The sequence below is a fragment of the Hemitrygon akajei genome, chromosome 9 (genome assembly GCF_048418815.1).
Source record: "Hemitrygon akajei chromosome 9, sHemAka1.3, whole genome shotgun sequence".
In the NCBI taxonomy this organism is placed as follows: domain Eukaryota; kingdom Metazoa; phylum Chordata; class Chondrichthyes; order Myliobatiformes; family Dasyatidae; genus Hemitrygon; species Hemitrygon akajei.
The window spans coordinates 20,706,232-20,725,212 of record NC_133132.1 but is presented as its reverse complement, the minus strand read 5'-3'; the positions used below and the strand labels follow the sequence as shown (position 1 = coordinate 20,725,212).

General features: G+C 51.0%; 1 protein-coding gene across 3 annotated transcripts in view; it reads right to left on the bottom strand.

Moving 5' to 3' along the window:
- Positions 1 to 18,981, bottom strand: part of upb1 (ureidopropionase, beta) — a 260,500-nt gene that overhangs the window by 184,091 nt on the left and 57,428 nt on the right. The gene's annotated exons all lie outside the window — the stretch shown is intronic.

Here is an 18,981-nt window from a genome sequence, read left to right as displayed (position 1 = left end):
CAGGACATGAACTATAGTATACACCGAGCCCTCACACCCCGTGTAACAGGACATGAACTACAGTATACACCGAGCCCTCACTCCCCGTGTAACAGGACATGAACTACAGTATACACCGAGCCCTCACCCCCCGTGTAACAGGACATGAACTACAGTATACACCGAGCCCTCACTCCCCGTGTAACAGGAGATGAACTACAGTATACACCGAGCCCTCACCCCCCGTGTAACAGGACATGAACTACAGTATACACCGAGCCCTCACCCCCCGTGTAACAGGACATGAACTACAGTATACACCGAGCCCTCACCCCCCCGTGTAACAGGACATGAACTACAGTATACACCGAGCCCTCACTCCCCGTGTAATAGGACATGAACTACAGTATACACCGAGCCCTCACCCCCCGTGTAACAGGACATGAACTACAGTATACACCGAGCTCTCACTCCCCGTGTAACAGGAGATGAACTACAGTATACACCGAGCCCTCACTCCCCGTGTAACAGGACATGAACTACAGTATACACCGAGCCCTCACCCCCCGTGTAACAGGACATGAACTACAGTATACACCGAGCCCTCACTCCCCGTGTAACAGGAGATGAACTACAGTATACACCGAGCCCTCACTCCCCGTGTAACAGGACATGAACTACAGTATACACCGAGCCCTCACCCCCCGTGTAACAGGACATGAACTACAGTATACACCGAGCCCTCACCCCCCGTGTAACAGGACATGAACTACAGTATACACCGAGCCCTCACCCCCCGTGTAACAGGACATGAACTACAGTATACACCGAGCCCTCACCCCCCGTGTAACAGGACATGAACTACAGTATACACCGAGCCCTCACTCCCCGTGAAACAGGACATGAACTACAGTATACACTGAGCCCTCACTCCCCGTGTAACAGGACATGAACTACAGTATACACCGAGCCCTCACCCCCCGTGTTACAGGAGATGAACTACAGTATACACCGAGCCCTCACCCCCCGTGTAACAGGACATGAACTACAGTATACACCGAGCCCTCACCCCCCGTGTAACAGGAGATGAACTACAGTATACACCGAGCCCTCACCCCCCGTGTAACAGGAGATGAACTACAGTATACACCGAGCCCTCACACCCCGTGTAACAGGACATGAACTACAGTATACACCGAGCCCTCACCCCCCGTGTAACAGGACATGAACTACAGTATACACCGAGCCCTCACCCCCCGTGTAACAGGACATGAACTACAGTATACACCGAGCCCTCACCCCCCGTGTAACAGGACATTAACTACAGTATACACCGAGCCCTCACTCCCCGTGTAACAGGACATGAACTACAGTATACACCGAGCCCTCACCCCCCGTGTAACAGGACATGAACTACAGTATACACCGAGCCCTCACTCCTCGTGTAACAGGACATGAACTACAGTATACACCGAACCCTCACTCCCCGTGTAACAGGGCATTAACTACAGTATACACCGAGCCCTCACCCCCCGTGTAACAGGACATGAACTACAGTATACACCGAGCCCTCACCCCCCGTGTAACAGGACATTAACTACAGTATACACCGAGCCCTCACCCCCCGTGTAACAGGACATGAACTACAGTATACACCGAGCCCTCACCCCCCGTGTAACAGGACATGAACTACAGTATACACCGAGCCCTCACTCCCCGTGTAACAGGACATGAACTACAGTATACACTGAGCCCTCACTCCCCGTGTAACAGGAGATGAACTACAGTATACACCGAGCCCTCACCCCCCGTGTAACAGGAGATGAACTACAGTATACACCGAGCCCTCACTCCCCGTGTAATAGGACATGAACTACAGTATACACCGAGCCCTCACCCCCCGTGTAACAGGACATGAACTACAGTATACACCGAGCTCTCACTCCCCGTGTAACAGGAGATGAACTACAGTATACACCGAGCCCTCACCCCCCGTGTAACAGGACATGAACTACAGTATACACCGAGCCCTCACTCCCCGTGTAACAGGACATTAACTACAGTATACACCGAGCCCTCACCCCCCGTGTAACAGGACATGAACTACAGTATACACCGAGCCCTCACTCCCCGTGTAACAGGACATGAACTACAGTATACACCGAGCCCTCACTCCCCGTGTAACAGGACATGAACTACAGTATACACCGAGCCCTCACCCCCCGTGTAACAGGACATGAACTACAGTATACACCGAGCCCTCACTCCCCGTGTAACAGGAGATGAACTACAGTATACACCGAGCCCTCACTCCCCGTGTAACAGGACATGAACTACAGTATACACCGAGCCCTCACCCCCCGTGTAACAGGACATGAACTACAGTATACACCGAGCCCTCACCCCCCGTGTAACAGGACATGAACTACAGTATACACCGAGCCCTCACCCCCCGTGTAACAGGACATGAACTACAGTATACACCGAGCCCTCACCCCCCGTGTAACAGGACATGAACTACAGTATACACCGAGCCCTCACTCCCCGTGAAACAGGACATGAACTACAGTATACACTGAGCCCTCACTCCCCGTGTAACAGGACATGAACTACAGTATACACCGAGCCCTCACCCCCCGTGTTACAGGAGATGAACTACAGTATACACCGAGCCCTCACCCCCCGTGTAACAGGACATGAACTACAGTATACACCGAGCCCTCACCCCCCGTGTAACAGGAGATGAACTACAGTATACACCGAGCCCTCACCCCCCGTGTAACAGGAGATGAACTACAGTATACACCGAGCCCTCACACCCCGTGTAACAGGACATGAACTACAGTATACACCGAGCCCTCACCCCCCGTGTAACAGGACATGAACTACAGTATACACCGAGCCCTCACCCCCCGTGTAACAGGACATGAACTACAGTATACACCGAGCCCTCACCCCCCGTGTAACAGGACATTAACTACAGTATACACCGAGCCCTCACTCCCCGTGTAACAGGACATGAACTACAGTATACACCGAGCCCTCACCCCCCGTGTAACAGGACATGAACTACAGTATACACCGAGCCCTCACTCCTCGTGTAACAGGACATGAACTACAGTATACACCGAACCCTCACTCCCCGTGTAACAGGGCATTAACTACAGTATACACCGAGCCCTCACCCCCCGTGTAACAGGACATGAACTACAGTATACACCGAGCCCTCACCCCCCGTGTAACAGGACATTAACTACAGTATACACCGAGCCCTCACCCCCCGTGTAACAGGACATGAACTACAGTATACACCGAGCCCTCACCCCCCGTGTAACAGGACATGAACTACAGTATACACCGAGCCCTCACTCCCCGTGTAACAGGACATGAACTACAGTATACACTGAGCCCTCACTCCCCGTGTAACAGGAGATGAACTACAGTATACACCGAGCCCTCACCCCCCGTGTAACAGGAGATGAACTACAGTATACACCGAGCCCTCACACCCCGTGTAACAGGACATGAACTACAGTATACACCGAGCCCTCACTCCCCGTGTAACAGGACATGAACTACAGTATACACCGAGCCCTCATCCCCCGTGTAACAGGACATGAACTACAGTATACACCGAGCCCTCACCCCCCGTGTAACAGGAGATGAACTACAGTATACACCGAGCCCTCACCCTCCGTGTAACAGGAGATGAACTACAGTATACACCGAGCCCTCACACCCCGTGTAACAGGACATGAACTACAGTATATACCGAGCCCTCACCCCCCGTGTAACAGGACATGAACTACAGTATACACCGAGCCCTCACCCCCCGTGTAACAGGACATGAACTACAGTATACACCGAGCCCTCACCCCCCGTGTAACAGGACATGAACTACAGTATACACCGAGCCCTCACTCCCCGTGTAACAGGACATGAACTACAGTATACACCGAGCCCTCACCCCCCGTGTAACAGGACATGAACAACAGTATACACCGAGCCCTCACTCCCCGTGTAACAGGACATGAACTACAGTATACACCGAGCCCTCACTCCCCGTGTAACAGGACATGAACTACAGTATACACCGAGCCCTCACTCCCCGTGTAACAGATGAACTACAGTATACACCGAGCCCTCACCCCCCGTGTAACAGGACATGAACTACAGTATACACCGAGCCCTCACTCCCCGTGTAACAGGACATGAACTACAGTATACACCGAGCCCTCACTCCCCGTGTAACAGGAGGTGAACTACAGTATACACCGAGCCCTCACCCCCCGTGTAACAGGACATGAACTACAGTATACACCGAGCCCTCACTCCCCGTGTAACAGGACATGAACTACAGTATACACCGAGCCCTCACCCCCCGTGTAACAGGACATGAACTACAGTATACACCGAGCCCTCACTCCCCGTGTAACAGGACATTAACTACAGTATACACCGAGCCCTCACCCCCCGTGTAACAGGACATGAACTACAGTATACACCGAGCCCTCACTCCCCGTGTAACAGGACATTAACTACAGTATACACCGAGCCCTCACCCCCCCGTGTAACAGGACATGAACTACAGTATACACCGAGCCCTCACTCCCCGTGTAACAGGACATGAACTACAGTATACACCGAGCCCTCACTCCCCGTGTAACAGGAGATGAACTACAGTATACACCGAGCCCTCACTCCCCGTGTAACAGGACATGAACTACAGTATACACCGAGCCCTCACCCCCCCGTGTAACAGGACATGAACTACAGTATACACCGAGCCCTCACTCCCCGTGTAACAGGACATGAACTACAGTATACACCGAGCCCTCACCCCCCCGTGTAACAGGACATGAACTACAGTATACACCGAGCCCTCACTCCCCGTGTAACAGGGCATTAACTACTGTATACACCGAGCCCTCACCCCCCGTGTAACAGGACATGAACTACAGTATACACCGAGCCCTCACCCCCCGTGTAACAGGACATGAACTACAGTATACACCGAGCCCTCACTCCCCGTGTAACAGGACATTAACTACAGTATACACCGAGCCCTCACCCCCCCGTGTAACAGGACATGAACTACAGTATACACCGAGCCCTCACTCCCCGTGTAACAGGACATGAACTACAGTATACACCGAGCCCTCAACCCCCGTGTAACAGGACATGAACTACAGTATACACCGAGCTCTCACTCCCCGTGTAACAGGAGATGAACTACAGTATACACCGAGCCCTCACCCCCCGTGTAACAGGACATGAACTACAGTATACACCGAGCCCTCACTCCCCGTGTAACAGGACATTAACTACAGTATACACCGAGCCCTCACCCCCCGTGTAACAGGACATGAACTACAGTATACACCGAGCCCTCACTCCCCGTGTAACAGGACATGAACTACAGTATACACCGAGCCCTCACTCCCCGTGTAACAGGACATGAACTACAGTATACACCGAGCCCTCACCCCCCGTGTAACAGGACATGAACTACAGTATACACCGAGCCCTCACTCCCCGTGTAACAGGAGATGAACTACAGTATACACCGAGCCCTCACTCCCCGTGTAACAGGACATGAACTACAGTATACACCGAGCCCTCACCCCCCGTGTAACAGGACATGAACTACAGTATACACCGAGCCCTCACTCCCCGTGTAACAGGACATGAACTACAGTATACACCGAGCCCTCACTCCCCGTGTAACAGGACATGAACTACAGTATACACCGAGCCCTCACCCCCCGTGTAACAGGACATGAACTACAGTATACACCGAGCCCTCACTCCCCGTGTAACAGGACATGAACTACAGTATACACCGAACCCTCACTCCCCGTGTAACAGGACATGAACTACAGTATACACCGAGCCCTCACTCCCCGTGTAACAGGACATGAACTACAGTATACACCGAGCCCTCACCCCCCCGTGTAACAGGACATGAACTACAGTATACACCGAGCCCTCACTCCCCGTGTAACAGGGCATTAACTCAGTATACACCGAGCCCTCACTCCCCGTGTAACAGGAGATGAACTACAGTATACACCGAGCCCTCACTCCCCGTGTAACAGGACATGAACTACAGTATACACCGAGCCCTCACCCCCCGTGTAACAGGACATGAACTACAGTATACACCGAGCCCTCACCCCCCGTGTAACAGGACATGAACTACAGTATACACCGAGCCCTCACCCCCCGTGTAACAGGACATGAACTACAGTATACACCGAGCCCTCACCCCCCGTGTAACAGGACATGAACTACAGTATACACCGAGCCCTCACTCCCCGTGAAACAGGACATGAACTACAGTATACACTGAGCCCTCACTCCCCGTGTAACAGGACATGAACTACAGTATACACCGAGCCCTCACCCCCCGTGTTACAGGAGATGAACTACAGTATACACCGAGCCCTCACCCCCCGTGTAACAGGACATGAACTACAGTATACACCGAGCCCTCACCCCCCGTGTAACAGGAGATGAACTACAGTATACACCGAGCCCTCACCCCCCGTGTAACAGGAGATGAACTACAGTATACACCGAGCCCTCACACCCCGTGTAACAGGACATGAACTACAGTATACACCGAGCCCTCACCCCCCGTGTAACAGGACATGAACTACAGTATACACCGAGCCCTCACCCCCCGTGTAACAGGACATGAACTACAGTATACACCGAGCCCTCACCCCCCGTGTAACAGGACATTAACTACAGTATACACCGAGCCCTCACCCCCCGTGTAACAGGACATGAACTACAGTATACACCGAGCCCTCACCCCCCGTGTAACAGGACATGAACTACAGTATACACCGAGCCCTCACTCCTCGTGTAACAGGACATGAACTACAGTATACACCGAACCCTCACTCCCCGTGTAACAGGGCATTAACTACAGTATACACCGAGCCCTCACCCCCCGTGTAACAGGACATGAACTACAGTATACACCGAGCCCTCACCCCCCGTGTAACAGGACATTAACTACAGTATACACCGAGCCCTCACCCCCCGTGTAACAGGACATGAACTACAGTAGACACCGAGCCCTCACTCCCCGTGTAACAGGGCATTAACTACAGTATACACCGAGCCCTCACTCCCCGTGTAACAGGACATGAACTACAGTATACACCGAGCCCTCACTCCCCGTGTAACAGGACATGAACTACAGTATACACCGAGCCCTCACCCCCCGTGTAACAGGACATGAACTACAGTATACACCGAGCCCTCACCCCCCGTGTAACAGGACATGAACTACAGTATACACCGAGCCCTCACTCCCCGTGTAACAGGACATGAACTACAGTATACACCGAGCCCTCACTCCCCGTGTAACAGGACATGAACTACAGTATACACCGAGCCCTCACTCCCCGTGTAACAGGACATGAACTACAGTATACACCGAGCCCTCACCCCCCGTGTAACAGGACATGAACTATAGTATACACCGAGCCCTCACACCCCGTGTAACAGGACATGAACTACAGTATACACCGAGCCCTCACTCCCCGTGTAACAGGACATGAACTACAGTATACACCGAGCCCTCACCCCCCGTGTAACAGGACATGAACTACAGTATACACCGAGCCCTCACTCCCCGTGTAACAGGAGATGAACTACAGTATACACCGAGCCCTCACCCCCCGTGTAACAGGACATGAACTACAGTATACACCGAGCCCTCACCCCCCGTGTAACAGGACATGAACTACAGTATACACCGAGCCCTCACCCCCCCGTGTAACAGGACATGAACTACAGTATACACCGAGCCCTCACTCCCCGTGTAATAGGACATGAACTACAGTATACACCGAGCCCTCACCCCCCGTGTAACAGGACATGAACTACAGTATACACCGAGCTCTCACTCCCCGTGTAACAGGAGATGAACTACAGTATACACCGAGCCCTCACCCCCCGTGTAACAGGACATGAACTACAGTATACACCGAGCCCTCACTCCCCGTGTAACAGGACATTAACTACAGTATACACCGAGCCCTCACCCCCCGTGTAACAGGACATGAACTACAGTATACACCGAGCCCTCACTCCCCGTGTAACAGGACATGAACTACAGTATACACCGAGCCCTCACTCCCCGTGTAACAGGACATGAACTACAGTATACACCGAGCCCTCACCCCCCGTGTAACAGGACATGAACTACAGTATACACCGAGCCCTCACTCCCCGTGTAACAGGAGATGAACTACAGTATACACCGAGCCCTCACTCCCCGTGTAACAGGACATGAACTACAGTATACACCGAGCCCTCACCCCCCGTGTAACAGGACATGAACTACAGTATACACCGAGCCCTCACCCCCCGTGTAACAGGACATGAACTACAGTATACACCGAGCCCTCACCCCCCGTGTAACAGGACATGAACTACAGTATACACCGAGCCCTCACCCCCCGTGTAACAGGACATGAACTACAGTATACACCGAGCCCTCACTCCCCGTGAAACAGGACATGAACTACAGTATACACTGAGCCCTCACTCCCCGTGTAACAGGACATGAACTACAGTATACACCGAGCCCTCACCCCCCGTGTTACAGGAGATGAACTACAGTATACACCGAGCCCTCACCCCCCGTGTAACAGGACATGAACTACAGTATACACCGAGCCCTCACCCCCCGTGTAACAGGAGATGAACTACAGTATACACCGAGCCCTCACCCCCCGTGTAACAGGAGATGAACTACAGTATACACCGAGCCCTCACACCCCGTGTAACAGGACATGAACTACAGTATACACCGAGCCCTCACCCCCCGTGTAACAGGACATGAACTACAGTATACACCGAGCCCTCACCCCCCGTGTAACAGGACATGAACTACAGTATACACCGAGCCCTCACCCCCCGTGTAACAGGACATTAACTACAGTATACACCGAGCCCTCACTCCCCGTGTAACAGGACATGAACTACAGTATACACCGAGCCCTCACCCCCCGTGTAACAGGACATGAACTACAGTATACACCGAGCCCTCACTCCTCGTGTAACAGGACATGAACTACAGTATACACCGAACCCTCACTCCCCGTGTAACAGGGCATTAACTACAGTATACACCGAGCCCTCACCCCCCGTGTAACAGGACATGAACTACAGTATACACCGAGCCCTCACCCCCCGTGTAACAGGACATTAACTACAGTATACACCGAGCCCTCACCCCCCGTGTAACAGGACATGAACTACAGTAGACACCGAGCCCTCACTCCCCGTGTAACAGGGCATTAACTACAGTATACACCGAGCCCTCACTCCCCGTGTAACAGGACATGAACTACAGTATACACCGAGCCCTCACTCCCCGTGTAACAGGACATGAACTACAGTATACACCGAGCCCTCACCCCCCGTGTAACAGGACATGAACTACAGTATACACCGAGCCCTCACCCCCCGTGTAACAGGACATGAACTACAGTATACACCGAGCCCTCACTCCCCGTGTAACAGGACATGAACTACAGTATACACCGAGCCCTCACTCCCCGTGTAACAGGACATGAACTACAGTATACACCGAGCCCTCACTCCCCGTGTAACAGGACATGAACTACAGTATACACCGAGCCCTCACCCCCCGTGTAACAGGACATGAACTATAGTATACACCGAGCCCTCACACCCCGTGTAACAGGACATGAACTACAGTATACACCGAGCCCTCACTCCCCGTGTAACAGGACATGAACTACAGTATACACCGAGCCCTCACCCCCCGTGTAACAGGACATGAACTACAGTATACACCGAGCCCTCACTCCCCGTGTAACAGGAGATGAACTACAGTATACACCGAGCCCTCACCCCCCGTGTAACAGGACATGAACTACAGTATACACCGAGCCCTCACCCCCCGTGTAACAGGACATGAACTACAGTATACACCGAGCCCTCACCCCCCGTGTAACAGGACATGAACTACAGTATACACCGAGCCCTCACTCCCCGTGTAACAGGACATTAACTACAGTATACACCGAGCCCTCACCCCCCCGTGTAACAGGACATGAACTACAGTATACACCGAGCCCTCACTCCCCGTGTAATAGGACATGAACTACAGTATACACCGAGCCCTCACCCCCCGTGTAACAGGACATGAACTACAGTATACACCGAGCCCTCACTCCCCGTGTAACAGGAGATGAACTACAGTATACACCGAGCCCTCACCCCCCGTGTAACAGGACATGAACTACAGTATACACCGAGCCCTCACTCCCCGTGTAACAGGACATTAACTACAGTATACACCGAGCCCTCACCCCCCGTGTAACAGGACATGAACTACAGTATACACCGAGCCCTCACTCCCCGTGTAACAGGACATGAACTACAGTATACACCGAGCCCTCACTCCCCGTGTAACAGGACATGAACTACAGTATACACCGAGCCCTCACCCCCCGTGTAACAGGACATGAACTACAGTATACACCGAGCCCTCACTCCCCGTGTAACAGGAGATGAACTACAGTATACACCGAGCCCTCACTCCCCGTGTAACAGGACATGAACTACAGTATACACCGAGCCCTCACCCCCCGTGTAACAGGACATGAACTACAGTATACACCGAGCCCTCACTCCCCGTGTAACAGGACATGAACTACAGTATACACCGAGCCCTCACTCCCCGTGTAACAGGACATGAACTACAGTATACACCGAGCCCTCACCCCCCGTGTAACAGGACATGAACTACAGTATACACCGAGCCCTCACCCCCCGTGTAACAGGACATTAACTACAGTACACACCGAGCCCTCACTCCCTGTGTAACAGGACATGAACTACAGTATACACCGAGCCCTCACCCCCCGTGTAACAGGACATGAACTACAGTATACACCGAGCCCTCACTCCCCGTGTAACAGGACATGAACTACAGTATACACCGAGCCCTCACTCCCCGTGTAACAGGACATGAACTACAGTATACACCGAGCCCTCACCCCCCGTGTAACAGGACATGAACTACAGTATACACCGAGCCCTCACTCCCCGTGTAACAGGGCATTAACTACAGTATACACCGAGCCCTCACCCCCCGTGTAACAGGACATGAACTACAGTATACACCGAGCCCTCACCCCCCGTGTAACAGGACATGAACTACAGTATACACCGAGCCCTCACTCCCCGTGTAACAGGACATGAACTACAGTATACACCGAGCACTCACCCCCCGTGTAACAGGAGATGAACTACAGTATACACCGAGCCCTCACCCCCCGTGTAACAGGACATGAACTACAGTATACACCGAGCCCTCACTCCCCGTGTAACAGGAGATGAACTACAGTATACACCGAGCCCTCACCCCCCTGTAACAGGACATGAACTACAGTATACACCGAGCCCTCACTCCCCGTGTAACAGGACATGAACTACAGTATACACCGAACCCTCAGTCCCCGTGTAACAGGACATGAACTACAGTATACACCGAGCCCTCACTCCCCGTGTAACAGGACATGAACTACAGTATACACCGAGCCCTCACTCCCCGTGTAACAGGACATGAACTACAGTATACACCGAGCCCTCACCCCCCCGTGTAACAGGACATGAACTACAGTATACACCGAGCCCTCACTCCCCGTGTAACAGGGCATTAACTCAGTATACACCGAGCCCTCACTCCCCGTGTAACAGGAGATGAACTACAGTATACACCGAGCCCTCACTCCCCGTGTAACAGGAGATGAACTACAGTATACACCGAGCCCTCACCCCCCGTGTAACAGGAGATGAACTACAGTATACACCGAGCCCTCACACCCCATGTAACAGGACATGAACTACAGTATACACCGAGCCCTCACCCCCCGTGTAACAGGACATGAACTACAGTATACACCGAGCCCTCACCCCCCGTGTAACAGGACATGAACTACAGTATACACCGAGCCCTCACCCCCCGTGTAACTGGACTTTAACTACAGTATACACCGAGCCCTCACTCCCCGTGTAACAGGACATGAACTACAGTATACACCGAGCCCTCACCCCCCGTGTAACAGGACATGAACTACAGTATACACCGAGCCCTCACTCCCCGTGTAACAGGACATGAACTACAGTATACACCGAGCCCTCACTCCCCGTGTAACAGGACATGAACTACAGTATACACCGAGCCCTCACTCCCCGTGTAACAGGAGATGAACTACAGTATACACCGAGCCCTCACTCCCCGTGTAACAGGAGTAAATCGCGGTGTGGCACTTGCAGCTAGCCTGGTTCTCTGATTTCCTATACTGACTGTGTACCAATGGTGCGTGTTGAACTCACAGTAATCCAAGGTTTAGTATAACCATCCACCTCAGACTCCAGCCCTCTACAGGCCGCCTTTCCACTGTTTGTCCTTTTAGCCACAACTTCCCTACCTGGGGTCCGCAGACCCCTCGGTTAATGCTGAAGCTCCACGGCATACAAAAGGCTGGGAACACCTGCTTTATGATGGCAGGACACGTTAGATATTAAGAACATCAAGCCCGGCAGGTGCAGTTCATCGGTGAGCTGCCGATATTGGTCCAGCTGTCCTTGTGTACCATCTTGCTACCTGCCACAGCCGCTCACACAGGAAGGCATCAGAGGCGATGAACTGTGTCTTGGACTTTCTTCTTGCGGATTGCAAGAGTGTACTGCAGATTTGTAACGTAGAATACTGCAAGTCCAGTTTACTCGCGAGACCGATGGCGGTTGTTGTGTGGACTGGACCCTCATGCTTTGGGGTCGCATGTTGCAGTCATCCAGGGGAAAAGTCGCCGAAGGTGGTGTGGCATGGCCCGGTGGGGGCTGGTTCCTCCTGCCCTCTAGTGTTCGCTCAGCTTCGCCACAGCTGCATAACGTGCGATGAATTGGCTGCTGATGTTTGTTCTTGCAGAAATGAGGCTCCTGGACAAAATCACATGCATCATCAATCTACAGGCCGTAACAGTCAGGGTCTTGGGCTAGACTTTGTTTTTGTATATGTAGGCCTCCGTTAGGCTCGTTAGACCATGGATTTGCGCCTTGGAAAGTTTCCGGGGTGCAGTCCTGGGCAAGGTTGTATGGAAGACCAGCAGTTGTCCATGCTGCAAGTCTCCCCTCTCCACGTCATCGATGTTGTCCATGGGAAAGGCATTACTACCCATACAGATTGGCACCGGTGTCGTCGCAGAGCAATGTGTATCTTGCTCAAGGACACACTCGCAGCCTCAGCCAGGGCTCGAACTAGCGACCTTCAGATCACTAGACGAATGCCTTAACCACTTGTAACTGTATGCTTATCCACCATTGTCCCTGTACCAAGAAAGACCAAGGTAACACGCGTGAATGACTGGTGTCCTGTTGCACTCAGCTCAATGATAAGCAAATGCTTTGAGAGGCTGGTCAAGGATTACATCTGCAGCTTACTAGCACCTAAACTGGACCCCCTACAATTCGCCTACCGACACAACTGATCAACAGATGATGCAATAGCCACAGCTCTACATATTGTCCTTACACACCTGGAGAAGAAGGATGCTTATGTGAGAATGCTGTTCTTGGACTACAGTTCAGCATTCAACACCATAGTTCCATTTCGGCTCGACAAGAAGCTCAGAGACCTCGGCATTGATCCTGTTTTGTGCAGCTGGGTCCTGGTCTTCCTGTCAGATCACCAGCACGTTGTAAGAGTGAGCTCCCTCACCTCCAACCCTCTGACTCTCAATACAGGAGCCCCTTAGAGCTGTGTACTAAGTCCCCTCCTTTATTCCCTGTATACCCATGACTGTATCGCCACTCACAGCTCTAGTCTGCTAATTAAATTTGCCGACGACACTCCATTGATTGGCCTTATCTCAAACAATAAAGAGGTGGCCTACAGGGAAGAAGTCATCTCACTGACACAGTGATGTCAAGAAAACAACCTCTCCCTCAATGTTGCAAAAACAAAGGATCTGGTTGTGGATTACAGGAGGAATGGAGATGGGCTAACCCTATTAACATCAGTGGATCTGGGGTTGAGAGGGGAAACAGCTATAAATTCCTCAGCATCCACATCACCGAGGATCTCACGTGGTCTGTACACACCAGCTGTGTGGTGAAAAAGGCACAACAGCGCCTCTTTCACCTCAGACGATTGAGTAAGTTTGGTATGGACCCCCAAATCTTAAGAACTTTCTACAGGGGCACAATTGAGAGCATCCTGACTGGCTGCATCACTGCCTGGTACAGGAACTGTACTTCCCTCAATCGCAGGACTCTGCAGAGAGTGGTGCGGACAGCCCAGTGCATCTGTAGTTGTGAACTTCCCATGATACAGGACATTTACAAGGACAGGTGTGTTAAAAGGGCTGAAGGGTCATTGGGACCCGAGTCACCCCAATCACAATCTATTCCAGCTGCTACGATCCGGAAAACAGTACCACAGCATAAAAGCCAGGAGCAACAGGCTCCAGGACAGCTTCTTCCACCAGGCCATCAGACTGATGAACTCACGCTGATTTGAGTGCACTCTATATTACATTGACTGTTCTATTTATTATAAATTACTACGATTTCACATTGCACGTTTAGACGGAGAGGTAAGGGTAAAGAATTTTTCTCCTCATGTATGAGAAGCGTGTAAGAAATAAAGTCAATTCAATTCTTTTCTGCTATCGTAACTACATGTGCAATATGTGCCTTGTGCTGTGTGTGCCTGTTGGTATTATGTTTTGTGCCTTGGCCTCAGAGGAACGTTGTATTCATGACAATTAAACTTGAATTTGCCAGCTCTTACGGAGTCACAGAGCACTGAAGCATGGAAGCAGGTTCTTCAGCCCAACTCGCCATACTGAACTGATATTTTGCCTTGTCCTGTCAACCTGCACTTGGACCATTGCTGTCCGTACCCCAACTCTTGCTCCCTTCCTTCCTCTGCCTCTTTATTCTGGCAATCTTCCCCTTCCTTTTCAGTCCAGATAAAGGTCCTCGACCTGAAACGTCCACTGTCCATTTCCCTCCATTGGTGCTGACTGGCCTGCTGAGTTTCTCTGCCGCTCTGTTATTCCTCTCCCGTTTTCTGCACTTGCCCAGAACATTTTACTGATCTGATAACTTAGACTCTCAGATCTCAGTGCTACCAATGCTTCCAGCTTTTTGCCATTTAGAAAGCTGAGATCTCCAGCTTTATCATTTTTGGCTCCGGTCATGACCTCATATTTGCAGGCTGAAGCCCACTTGCCAGAGTTTTACCTGTCCATTCAAACTACTGACAGCTCTTTAGTGCACGGTGCTGCTAGCCTCACTAGAAGGTCGAACATGGAACGTTACAGCAAGGTCCAGGCCCTTTGGCTCACCTGTCAACCTGCTCGAAGATGAATCCACCAATCCCCTCCTACATAGTTCTCCAGTTTCTTCCATCCACGTACATATCTTAAATACCCCTAACATAAGTGCATCTACCACCATTCCATACTCCCACCACTGTGTGAAAAACCTGCCTCTAACGTCCCCCCCGTACTTCCCTCTAATCTCCGTAAAATTATGTCCCTTACCTGTTTCAAACGTGATGTGACTTGGCAAAACAGTGGCCTCTACGTAGATGGTCACTTGACCCAGTAACCTCACTCTATCAGTTGATGCCTCTGTCTGAATCCTAATTCCTTTATCCGTTCAGGTGTACAGGTCCTCGCAATGGACATCTCCTGTGTGGGGCCACGAGATTCCACTCTCGAAAAAGATCATTACCGAAATGGACACTCCCAAGAACGAGCTCCATCATTTCCAGAATGAGTGGCCAAACAACACCCAAAGGGAAAGGGCAAAGATTGTCCTTGTTCCCAGGTGCCACCCAACAATCTGACGAAGTCTGCAATTTGTGTTTGTGAGAATCGCCAAGGCATCACTTGCTATATTCAGAGAGGCAGCAAGGAGAATGGAGCAGTTTGGAATTCGTACTTTCTGACGGGGAAGAAACCAGCAGCACTGCTCTTGGTCTCACTTGCTAAAACGCTATCCTGACTGCTCCAACACCACAAGTGCTGATGCGGTCATGTCACAGGAGAACCAGGCAGATAGCCAGAGAATGAATTCTAATCCCACAGCAACTAAATCAGATTACACGATTCTGTCAAAACAGACATGGTGTCAGTAGATCAGTGCAAACCCTGCTGTGCCAATAATGTTCTTTCAGTGATTACAGACTCTCATTGACTTGGCTACTCTAAGTAACCGCCAGTGAATTGCAATAAACTGTCACAGGAATTAAGCAGCTTCTCAAACCCTGGGGATATCCATCACTGCTGCTCCTTTACCAGCCCACAGTGGTTCACCATTTGTACGCCAACACAGTGCAGTACTTAGGAGTGTACAATCTGGTCCGAACGCTCCTCCACTGTCCACTGAGTCAGCCCTGTAGACACTCTGTTCTGGGGCATTATCTAGGACAATAACTGACTGGTAACATCTAACCCGTGTGATCAAAAACAAGTTGGGCAGAAGGGCCTTATCTTAACACAAAAATACAACCGCAGATGCTGTGGATCAAAGAACCCCTTATCTTTAACTGAAACCCAAACCACTACCAGCAGAACACACTGCTTCCGCAGAAAACTGTTAAATAAAGTATTCCACAGCATTATCAGTAAATGCTTAGCAGTAAAATCTTAACAAGGCATTACATGCTCCATACAGTTTAGATATATTTTTAAAAGGACTCACATCTGATTGGATTAAAAAAAAAGACACTTTCAACATGCTGTAGCTCATGACTCTTTGTGAGCTGATATTCACAAAACGTTCTGGGTACAAAGGCAAATACGTGTGACGCTTACCGAAGCATTAACCTAGCCACCAGGAAGCAGTTGCGCGTACGACAGAAGGAGGTCTACATTCAGCTTTAAATATCAGCATGCAGAAACAGGAAACTCCAGGGTCGTGATACCACAGGAAGGAGAGACTTATTGACTGTACTTTCTCAACTGTAACAATTCGTCGTAATTTCCCTGCCACACACCTACACTAGTGGGCTTGTGAGTATAGAATGCCATGTGACAACCAACATATCCTTGGGATGTGGAAGGAAACTAGATGAAACAGGGGAAGCCACCTGAGCCACTGGGAGAACATGCAAACGCCACTGACCCGATGTCAATAAGACCACGGAACTGAGTGGGGACTTCAGGAGGCGAAGTCAAGGGAACGCACACCAGTCCTGGTTGAGGAGTCAGCAGTGGGAAAGGCGAGCGGTTCATTGAACTCACTTTATTTCTCACATCCTTCACATTTGTGAGGAGTAAAAATCTTTATGTTATGTCTCTGTCTGAATGTCCAAATTAGAGTAATTTGTAAGAAATGGTATGTACAGTAAGATCTACAACAGGACAGTCAATATCGCTTAGAAATACAATTGTGTCAGTGTGAGTTAATCAGTCTGATGGCCTGGTGGAGGAAGCTGTCCTGGAGCCTGTTGGTCCTGGCTTTTATGCTGCAGTACTGTTTCCTGGATGGTAGCAGCTGGAACAGTTTGTGGTTGGGGTGACTTGGGCCCTTTTTGCATACCTGTCTTTGTAAATGTTCTGAATAGTGGGAAGTTCACATCGACAGATGCGCCGGGTTGTCTGCACCACTCTCTGTGGAGTCCTGCGATTGAGGGAAGTACAGTTCCCATACCAGGGAGTGATACAGGCCGTCAGGATGCTCTCAATTGTGACCCTACAGGAAGTTCTTAGGATCTGGGGAATCATTTTTCAACTATCTGAGGTGAAAGAGGCACTGTTGTGAGTTTTTTCACCACACAGCGGGTATGTACAGACCACGTGAGATCCTCGGTGATGTGTATGCTGAGGAACTTAAAGCTGTTCACCCTCTCAACCCCAGATCCATAGGGGCTAGCTTGTTTCCATTCCTCCCCTAGTCCACAACCAGCTCCTTTGTTTTTGTGACATTGAGGGAGAGGTCGTTTTCTTGACAGCACTGTGTCAGAGTGATGACTTCTTCTCTGTAGGCTGCCTTGTTATCATTTGAGATAAGGCCAATTAATGTAGTATCGTCGGCAAATTTAATTAGCAGATTGGAGCTGTGGGTGTTGACATAGTCATGGGTTGACAGAGAATAAAGGAGGGGGCTTAGGACACAACCCTGGTGGGAGGTGGTGTGATTTCAAGTTCCTAAAAACTACCCTGGGCCCAACGTCTTTCCAGGAGATCTGGTAAGAGCTCACAAATTTCTGACCCTAGATGTACCCTGGAGAGCGTTCTGACTGGCCGCATCAGACATACTGCACTACTTACAGTATATTGAACTGTACTGCTGCTGGAGAACAACAAATTTCAGGACATACGGTATGTCAGTCATATTAGACCCAATTCTGAGGTCAGGATCGAGCTGGAGCTGTCGGACTTGACTGTGCCTTAATCGGAGAGAGGGTTAGTCTCCTACCCAACCCACCAAAGGCTTTGTGGAGATCGCACCATGAATCTTTTGCTCGATCCTTCCTGGGACTTCCTTCGCAAGACACTCAGAGTGGAGATACTGCTTGCGGAGTCCAGAGCTGAGCACACGAGCTATGTCTCCCGCACTCTGAGTAGCTGCATTACCGCCCATACAGAGATTTTAATGCACACGATCACAAGAGGCTGCAGAGATTTGTAGGCTCAATCAGCCCAGTCATCGAGGACAGCTACAAGAGGCAGTGCCCATCATTAAGGACCCTCCCCATCCATGATGTGCAATCTTCTCGTTACTACCATTAGGGAGGAGTCACAGGAGCTCGAAGACCCACACTCAATGATTCAAGTACAGGTCCTCCCACTTCATCAGTTTTCTGAACTATGAGCCTCAGTGTCCATTTTTTTGCAAGATTTATTTAGTGATTGACAGTAATTTTACGCCTTGGCACCGTGCCACAATGTGGAGGGGCATCTCCAGGTGATGGTGTGCCCCTGA